The sequence below is a fragment of the Salvia hispanica genome, chromosome 4 (genome assembly GCF_029641045.1).
Source record: "Salvia hispanica isolate PSC_SH4W2 chromosome 4, Shi_PSC_v1, whole genome shotgun sequence".
In the NCBI taxonomy this organism is placed as follows: domain Eukaryota; kingdom Viridiplantae; phylum Streptophyta; class Magnoliopsida; order Lamiales; family Lamiaceae; genus Salvia; species Salvia hispanica.
The window spans coordinates 40,078,824-40,089,390 of NC_142695.1; the positions used below are offsets into that span (position 1 = coordinate 40,078,824).

General features: G+C 32.6%; 2 long non-coding RNA genes across 6 annotated transcripts; one reads left to right on the top strand and one right to left on the bottom strand.

Annotated features, from left to right (window-relative positions):
• Positions 1-1,378: 1,378 nt before the first annotated feature.
• Positions 1,379-3,863, bottom strand: LOC148928636 (uncharacterized). The gene is made up of 5 exons (XR_016137575.1): positions 3,765-3,863; positions 2,479-3,326; positions 1,832-1,955; positions 1,634-1,749; positions 1,379-1,525 (listed from the first exon to the last, which is right to left on the bottom strand). It is a non-coding gene; the product is annotated as an uncharacterized LOC148928636 (long non-coding RNA).
• A 1,084-nt stretch (positions 3,864-4,947) lies between these two features.
• Positions 4,948-7,232, top strand: LOC125192493 (uncharacterized). Of its 5 annotated transcripts, XR_007171410.2 has the most exons (4): positions 4,950-5,446; positions 5,631-6,014; positions 6,469-6,530; positions 7,046-7,232. It is a non-coding gene; the product is annotated as an uncharacterized LOC125192493 (long non-coding RNA). The 5 variants fall into 5 exon arrangements; XR_007171409.2 differs by having other exon boundaries at positions 4,950-6,014; XR_007171411.2 differs by lacking the exon at positions 5,631-6,014.
• Positions 7,233-10,567: the final 3,335 nt, after the last annotated feature.

Below are 10,567 nucleotides of genomic sequence, written 5' to 3' on the forward strand. Positions count from 1 at the left end.
ACAACTTAAAATAACAAAATAAAAAGTTTATTGATGGACGGATGGAGTATATAATAACTTATCCCGGACGATTGCTATCTTTCTTAAGTTGCTAACTTGTTAACTCATCAACGCAGTGTATTAAAAATGTCAACACGATGACATTAAAATGTCAACACATAATTTTGTTGAACTTTAATATAATGTGTTGATATTATTTATTGACATTTTGATGTCACCGTATTGACATTTTTAATACACTATATTGATAAGTTAGCAGAGTTAGCAATTTAAATAGTTAGTAATATAACGCATCCCAACTTATCCATGCATAAACGAAGCTCAAGTTTAATGCAATTTATTTCATGAAGACATTAAAAAAAAAAATCTTTACTGCTTTAGAAAAATCTTTTTGTTTAATACTATTGCAAATGTTATCTGAGACCCACCTGTCCACGATTAATGATGTGCTCCCTCTGTTTCATTTTTTATTCTTTTTTATTTTATTGATTACATATTCATCATGTCATTACCAATTAATCTATTTTATAAAACGGAACGAGTATTATTCCGCAAAGTGAAGTAGTATATATACCTGTGAAAGGGTCTCCGAAGATTATAATCTATATAATCAATTATTTCATGTAAAAAATTCAAATTATGTATTTACTTGGCGTAATCTAAAACATTATGCTAATTTAGTTAGTGAAATACTAGTAGTATAAACTTATTAAAGTCTAGCTATGCATTTAAACTAGTATCACACCCGTGATCGCACGACTCGATCTAATTTCATCACTGTGAATTCATATTTTGAATTAATTACTTAAAATCAGATATTATTACATTATTTAAGGATTAAAAATCACAAATATATAAACCAATTTAAATGTACAATTTCTAAAACCGAATAACGCAACTTTAGAAATCAACTAAGCAAAATTTAAATTCAATTCCAAAAACATAAATAAAGTAACTTTAGAAATCTATACACATATTTAATTAAGATGTCAAAAAGTTCGAACCGTTTATGATAAATTATTGCTGAATGAAAAATTGTATAAAAAATGTATTACTTCTTCTGTCTCACAAGAATATACACTTTTTAATTTTAAATGTCTTCTAATAAGATGAGACACATTCTCCACTAATAATACTTTATTTACTTTTTCATTTTATCTCTCTCTTACTTGATCAATTATTGATTAAAACTCAATATCTAACAAAAAGTGCATATTTTTGTTGATCGGATGGAGTAGTAAATATTAACTTTATGACACATTTGAATTTCTTGACTATTAATTTAATAATAAATAAAGCATCACCAATATTCTAAAATAGGATCCTAACAAATATGAGTAATCTCGAAATCAGTCTAAAGATCTTATGATACCTAACTCAAAGAGTGTGTACAATTTTCAAATTAAAATAGGTATGAACAACAAATTCAATCACGCATAAAATATTCTACTAAAAACGTTTTAAGTTCCATGGTTTCTCCTATATACGCTGGCAACATCCCGACAATATTGAACTTCTCAATATCCTGCGTTATAGCAAGATCCATTAAAATCATATAAAAGCAATGAAATACACTGTTATATAGCAAAACAAAGTTAGAAACTGATAAGATAAGAAATGACATAACACCTACCATGCGGTCTTGGAAAATTGTCACGACCGCACTTTGCTAAGGATAGCAAACACGGTTTATCGCGACTAGGGGAGGATTAAAGAAGCGGGGAAGAAAAAGGGGAAACCTTCGCACAACTGAAATGAACAAAATCAAATTGGAATGACTGAAAAATATATCAGAGTACATAATACAAAAGAACATAAGTTCAACTTTTACATTGCAGCGGAAGAGTCAAGAGAGAATGACACTGTATATGGAGACACGATTCATCCGAGCATTATAATGCTGAAACACATTTGTCATCTTTGCTCAACACCGCCCTTCGTCATCACCGCTTAACCTGCACATTTTTAAAACATATGCATGGCTGAGTACTTGATGTACTCAGTGAACACAATGCCGAAATATATTTTCATAAAAGCTGGTTTTGTCAAGCCATAACTAGGTGAACACGGGGTTTTACTGAAAATGCCCGAGAACACTAAAAACATTTTCTCTTTAAAACTGTGACTGCGCAGTCAATTTTTCCTGGAACATATACCATATCTGAACTTCATTCTTGTGCCGGGAATGTGGCCACATTCCACGGTCACAATGACCAGCCAACTCGAAGGATGGCTCCCGGTCCCTGGTGTACACTAGCCTGAGCAGGGAATCACTCCCACACTCAGACCCGAATTCGATTCACAACATAACTGGTCTAGTAGGGTCGCTCCCCTTTCTAGACGAACAGATAGGTAATGCTCAAAACAAAAAACATGGCAAGACAAAACATACTTTGAATTTAAATAACTGAAATCAATTTTCCCACATAATAATGTAGGAAAGAAAGCCCACAATAAAAGTTTAGTTCGAAAGCCCACCTCGTTCGTTTAATTTTCCTTAACTTGAATTTCTTTCTCCAACCTTAACTTGCGAAGATAACCTTTTTAAAAACATCACAATATAATATAATACACAAATCAGACTTCAAGAAATTCTTAAACTTTAATAGGAATGCATGCCTCGTAATTAATTTCCTTTTCTTATTTCACTTATCATTAAGAAATTTCTAAAACTCGCTTGCATACTATTTAATGCTTCTTCTTTCACTATTCTCGACTTTGATTGAATTGAACTTTATACTTTAACTTCAAAATTTACTTTTATGCAAAACTCTAAAATAAAACAAAAGAAGAATTATTTTATCTTAGTTACCCCATTAGAAGAAACCATATAAAAATATTAATTGAATCTTAACTGAAAACTTAGGCTAAAAAAATTAAATATCTAAATTTCTCCCAGCTAGTTCTTGGCCAACTTTTTAAATAAATTTACTGCAGCCCAACTTATTAAAAGGAGTTGGGCTCGGATTTTAATTCTCTCATCCTCTTAGCCCAAGTAAATAACATGCAGCCCAATCATCAATTAAAATGCTAGCCCAAAAGATATAATTATACCCACATATATATACTAAGTCATCATCTTCCTTGCAATAATTCTAAAACCAAATTGACGTGAGAGAAGCTCCTCCTTCTCACTTCCGTCTTCCCCTCTTCTCTTCTCCGTCTCCCCCTCCTCTCTCTCTCTTTCTCCCCCTCTAATCTCTCCCTCTCTCTGACCTATTCACGCCGCCGCCACTGTGCATGCACAGGCGGCGGCTTCGGCCTCCTCTGTGCCTCGTACTGCTCGGCGCCACGCCAGCCCCGGCCGCTGCCTCCTCACCGAACTCCTGGAAGGTAATGTTAATATTTAAATTTCTTTCTCTTTTATTCCATTTTCCAAGAACTTAAAATCTTAAATCTGAGGTTTTTTTTGGAATTTAATTTGTGAAGGTTTGTGAAATTAGTGAAGAAGCGGGGTGTGGGGCTGTCACCGTTAGCAACGGCGTGCCGAGACTCAGTCGCCGGAATTCCGGCAGAATCCCATTTTGGAGATAAATTTCTTTAACTATCTAGTTCTAGCCATTGTAGGATTTTAATCTCTCTATTCCATGTGTTTTGTGAATTGTGAGTATTTTTTTCTAGCTACTTAAAAGAAGACTAGATGGTAAAACTATTTGTTGAACTTGCTGTGTATTGTTAAATCCAAATTTGGGCAAATTCTAGCTTCAATTTATAAATATGCATGCTTGTACATATATGAAAGAAAGGAAGGGTTTGGGGTTTACCTTTATGACGGTGAAAAAGTGTTGTTGGGTCGTAGGGCTTGACTCTACAATTGTGAAAATCTCCCCCTTGGTACTCTTCTATTCTATGTTGTGTTGGTGTGTGTGAGAAGAGAATTTTAGGAAATTTGATAGTGATGTGTGGCTGATTTTGGAAAGGTTTGAGGTATATATATAGGCTTTTCATCTTGGCAAGTGGCTCAGGTGATTAATGATTCATATCTTATTAGATCTTTACATGATCTTAGTCAAAGATTTGTTGGATTTGGGGATGATCTAAGCCGTTGGTGTAGATTTGATGTATCATTGCACACCTATCTCTAATTGTAAAAGATTAGGATTTGGTTGTGTTGTATACTTTTATCGGACTTCTCGTCATGTACTATTATTCGAACTTTTTAAATTAATCATGGTAAAACAACCAACTTCTTCTGTATATTTCGTCTTGATTTCTTTATAACTCAAAAGATCGATCTTAAAAATTCAAACGGGCAGTTTATAAATACTACATTGATCACTTATTTAGAATATATAGTTAAGATCATAATAATAATACTAAGGTTCAAAAGTTGGGGATGTTACAAAAATGCATTCCAAGCTGACGACATTTGACTTGTCTCCGAGTTTGGTCATTTCAAAACAAAAACACATAGAACTTTGATGATTGATGAAGTTATGCTAGATTGCAGATGACAAATTACAAATTCTATTGAGAAGTTTAACGGGAAAAGCAATGAGAAAGTGAATAATAAGCTTACGAATGACACATATTTATAGTCAAAATATATAAAGAATCCATTTCAATAATTTTTAGTACGTTTCTAATGATGCGGCGGTTACAAATTAGTGTAACGCTAATTCCATTAATTATGTAATACTAACAATTTGTGGACTAAACAATGCTTGACTTTATCCATTAATAATAATTAATAAAATATACTATTACTATTGTAACATCCCGACTTTTCCTTTTTCTTTTTAATTGAACTCGAAAGGACGTCTAATGGGTAGCCGAAATTTTTTATTTAATCTTCATTTCTTTTCACTGATTAAAAGAGTATTGAACGCTTAAGATCGATCAAGAGGAATTATAAAATATGTTTAGTTTTGGCATAACACCTGAGTGTTGATTGTCAAATTTTATGAAATGAATTTGTATTCAAAAAAAAAAAAGAGAGAGAGAGCACAGTAGAAATAAATGATTTATTTCTAGTGGCCCTAATTTAAAAAGAAAGTTTCATAGCCCATTCTCTCAAAAAAAACCCAAATCACTAAAATAAATTGTTCTTGGAGCCCAAAGGTCCAACACCAAATCTCTCTGCATAACTTGTGATAAATCTCCTCCACCTCCTCCTTGATTATGCTCTTCCCATTCAAGTCACGTATCTATTCTCCTCCACCTCAAGTTCTTTTTGATTATGCTCTTCCCATTCAAGTCACGTATCTATTCTCCTCCAACTCCTGCTTGAACTGCTGTCTTTTGTCCCAATAGGATACAAGCCAAGGTAATTTCTATTTCACAAATTCATAGCACAAACTCCTCAATTCCATTCTAGTTTCAAGCATATGCAACATGCAGTTGACAGAAACCAATTTGATCAAGTCAAAGGAGCTCTCTGTTTCTTTTCAACAAGAAATTCGAAGAAGCTTTCCATCCCTTCCACCCACCATTTTGTTCGAGGAAGGTATAAACTTTTGCCCTCTTCAATTCATCAATTTCACAAGCATGCTCATCATACAAATATAATCGAAACTCGAAACCAAATTAAAACAATCAACACCGATCGAACATCACAATTGAAACCCCTTGCTGCGAATTGAAAACTGAAAACGAAAGAACATAGCTTTGTAAAAGAACTTATCTTTCAGGTTGTTTTGAATGATTCGGGGGCTGCCGGCGAGGTTGTTTCGAGCTCAGTTGGGGCTGCTGGATACCGATTCGGGGCGTGCAAAGGCGGCGGCAGATTTGGAGAGAGAGGCGGCGGCGGTGACCAGAAAGAAGCCGAGAGAGAGAGACCGATAGGAGAGAAGGGGCGACGAAGCTATTTCGGAAATTGGGGAAAATTAGGAGAAAGAGAGAACAGAGGGAGAGACGGGAGAGATAGGGAGATTAGGAGGGGGAGAGAACACCGACGGAGGAGGAGGCGGTGGCGGCGCTGGAGGGAGGTTGGCCGACGGTCAGCACCAGGCAGGAAGGGGAGAGAAAACTCTTCTTTGATAGCCACGGTGGAGTGAGGAAGGAGAAGCATTTAGGTATTAGTATTAGTAATGAGTTTATTTAATTGGGCTAATGAATTAATGGTTTGGGCTAGCATTTTATTTTGTCTGGACTAAGGAGTGGAGTAAATAATTTGAGCCCAACTTTAATTTGAATATTTGTGGCTGCAGTGAATATATCAAAGAGCCCAATTCCGAAATTTAATTACTTGAGCTAAAATTACAGGGAAGTCCTTGTCGAGTTTCGAAATTAGAATTTAGTTGGAAGAAATCTAGTATTAAATTTCGGTAGTCTAACATGAGCCAAATTAATTGTGGAATTCGAGATTAATAGAAGAAGGAGGATCAAATAGTATATGGGTTCTAACAATTTTTTAAGGATAAGTGAAGAATAAAACGCTTAATTAGGAGGCATGCATTCCTATTAAAGTTTAAGAATTTCTTGAAGATTGATTAGTGTTTTATTTTTTTATTGTGATGTCTTAAAAAGGGTTATCTCCGCAAGTTAAAGTCGGAGCGAGAAATTCAAGTTAAGGAAATTAAACGAACGAGGTGAACTTTCCTATCCTACATACTAACATGGATAAAATGTCAAATAATTTTGAGATATTTAGTTATGCAAATGATATTGTCTTGCCATAAATGATTGTTTTATGCCTATCTGTTTGGTTGGAACGTAAGAATCGAATTCGGGTTCAAGTGAGGGTGGTGTCCCTACTCGGACTAGTGTACACAGGTGACCGTGGGAAGGTGGCCACCTTCCACGGCACAAAGATGATATAGTGGAGGCCGTTGGGAGGTGGCCACCTCCCCGGCTGGAGAAAGATGTAGGTGACCGTGGGAGAGTACCATCTCCACGGCACTTGGTGTTCAGATATGACAAAGTATGAAAGAACTTAGACTGCGCAGTCGAACAAAGATTTTAGTAAGCTCGGGCCTTTTAAGAGAAAACTCTCAAGTGTTACTGTGATGGCATGATAACATTTTCAATTTATGTATGTATATTTCGGCAATGTGTTCACTGAGTATTTTTATACTCAGCCCTGCATATATTTCTAAATGTGCAGGTTGAGCAGTGACGGTGGGGAATGCTGAGCAGAGTTTGTGATTTTCTTTATATTTTAAGTAGAGGCTCTCAGAGGTGCATGTCTCCATACATGTGACCATGTTCATTCCGCTGCGTATTGTTCTTCTATACTCTGATAAATATTAATTGAAAAGATCTCCATTCGAGTTCTGGTGATTAAAAGTTAATTTGAAGTTGTTTCCCTTTATATTTCCAAGTGGATATTCAGATATTGTTTACCCCATTTCTGTTCCCCTCTTCTTATCTCCCACTCCTAGTCACGGGTTCCCGGCTTTGCTATCCTTAGCAAAGTGCAGTCGTGACAACTATACTATACAATTCTTCTAATGAGCTAACAATAACGGGTAATTTGTGGAGTATATATATATTATATTATTTAATATTAATTGCAACCGTTCAACGGTGTTTATTGTGATGAAATTATATAGCACTTATTATATTACTCCTTAATTAGTGTAACAATTTATACATTGCTTATAATGATAATAAAAATAAATATAAGTATAAAAATATAAATATAAATATGATAATGATAATAAATATTATATTACTCCTTAATTAGTGTAACCATTTATAAATTGCTTATAATGATAATAAATATAAATATAAATATGATAATGATAATAAAATTTATATTACTCCTTAATTAGTGTAACCATTTATACATTTCTTATAATGATAATAAATATAAATATAATATAAATGATAATAAAGTCAAACATATGAAGAAACCATATTGCGTATAACATTCACAAATTTATTTAAAAAATAATTATGCCAGTTACAAATTTTAGGCTGAATTTATTTTAAAACTCCCACACTATATTGTTTAGCCAAAATCATTTAAGAAATACCTAAAAATAGTGACAGTTACATAAATTAAATGGTTCAAAATTAAAGGGTATTTAATAATTTTTCTTAATTACATTTACATCCTTTGTGTAAAATAATTATTCAAAACATTTCAAAACTCGCCTTTTATATATACTAGTATCACAATCGTGCATTGCACGATCCATTCGATTTTCCTCGTACTTATTTTACACCGTGAAATAATTTTCGAAATGATAAACATACCATCATACAAATCTATAAGCATAAAATATATACTAAAAAATCATTACATAAATATATAAAATCAAAATTTGAAATTAACAAATTTGTAAGAATATATTGCTTAATAAATTCGGCAATAATTTCTCAATAAAATAAAATGACCAACTGATTGGAATCAATAAAAAAGTTTATACTACTAATTAAGAATTAATCTGCATCGATCTTCTCTCCTATTCCAATATGCATTCATCTTACTTCTAATCTCTCCTAACCTTTTTTATCCGCTTGTCTCTATCTCCAATAGCCTCCTTTTCCATTCATCATCTCCAGCAATTTCATCACCCTATGCCGATGTCATCTTCTCCATAATGTCGGATTGCCTCCAGCTATATAAGAACTTCAAACAAAAAATAACAAAACTTGCCTTTTATAACCCTACCATTTTGTCATGGAACACACCACAATGACAATTGATTTGTCATCGGGCGTGGCTATCTCAAAAACGCGTACATATCTCACTTTGACTACCGATGGAGTATTGCTAGGCTATAAAATTCATTAAGGAATGTGATATTCATATGGAAAACAATGTCTTGTTGGAGAAAATCCAATAATGGAAAGGGAAAAGCCAATGAAAAAGTGAGTAAGAAGGTAGCAAATTAGAGATATTTATAGAGGGTTTAGGTTACATATTAAGTTACACACTCTCAACCAAATTAGCCTAATGAATTTATTTGGATTTCACCAATAATTAGTTACGTTACAAAGTCTTGATAGGAATTAAATTTTCATGATTTGAATTATTATGTAACGGCTTATACATTGATACATACTACTATAATTTGTACAGTAATTATAATAATTTCACTTAATTTAAATCAGTTCCTAAAACCATACAACCTCCCATTACTAAGGCAAAGTTAGTCAAACTATGACTATAAGGTCATAACTTTGGATTTAATTGATAAGAAATTAATTATAAAACCATACAAATTCAGTTTTTTTTTAATTAATTATTCCATAAATAAGCAAATTGGTCCATAATTTATAAATATTTCAAAATAAGGACAAAACTTATAGATATTTCAAAAGACGGCCAAAACTCGCCTTTTATATATGTATAGACTAGTATAACACCTGTGCTAATAGTACTATATTTTTAAAATATTAATTTTTAATTTTAAATTAATTAAACAAAATTAGAATTAATATTAACAATGAACAATAGGAGTAAAATTTTTTGTTATATATGAGAATAAAAAAATCTATATAAATCAACATTGAAGCATAATAAATTTGAAACATATCACATGGAGTAATATAATGTTTAAACAATAAATCATGGAGTAGGAAGATAAAAATCTATTACAATAAAGAATTAAACACAATGGATAATTACTCATCATTTTTAAAACTTCTTAATATACTACATTAACTTTAAAATTAAAATCAACCTCATCATTGTAAAATAAAATCTTCAATTCTTCACAATTCGTCACTCTTCAACATAACTCATATGTAAAATAACTTGTTCGTCATCTTTAAAGCTGTCCGTCTCACCTAAAACTACAATACAATAAGGAACAAAATCAATTTGCAAGGAACAAAATCAATAAGCAATATTGTAACATCCCGGATTTTAGAACCCTAATTTTAGAGCCCTAGAATTAATTGTTGATGACGTGGAATCGAGAATGCATTTATTTCATGAGATGATATGGTCAAAATTGAATCTAGGGTTGTGTTAAAGGTTTGAAAAGTCAAACTTATTGATTTAATGATGTGGCATGTGATTTATTTATTTGTGAGATTATGTGGTAAATTAATTATCTAAGGGTGAGTGAGAATATTAGAGAAAATTTCCATAGATACTTGTCACCCAATTCTTGAAATTTTCGAACCCTAGACTCCTTGGAGAGGGAATTCTTATTTTTTTCGGATTTAATTTAATTTTTGGGATATCTATCCAAATTAAATCCAAGACCCAATTATTTCCTCATTCTAAAAGAGGAAAATCGAGCCCCTTTGTTTCTTGGTGATTTTCGAAAATCACCTATTGTGGGAAGGAAGGAATTATTTTATTTTAGTTAATCCCTTACTTGATTCCCTTCCATACCTAGAATCTAATCATTCTACCAAATCTTTCCATACTTCAAGAGATCTTGCCATACCCTATTTTAGTTAATATTTCAAAAATTCATGCCTTATTTAAAAGGGCTAGAAATCGCCCCTTACCTTGCTTCATGGAGGATTTTCCTTATTTTTATTTTGCTCCATGATACTTTATTCTATATGGAAAAATACCAAAACAAAATCTTGGCTTTTTGGAAGGCCATATTTTCGAAAATCTCATGCCTAGTACCCTAATCTATTTTTGTTAATTCTTCTTCCCTACTTCACAATATTTATTTAATTAATTGTGGAGAATGAGATCTTACCAAATATT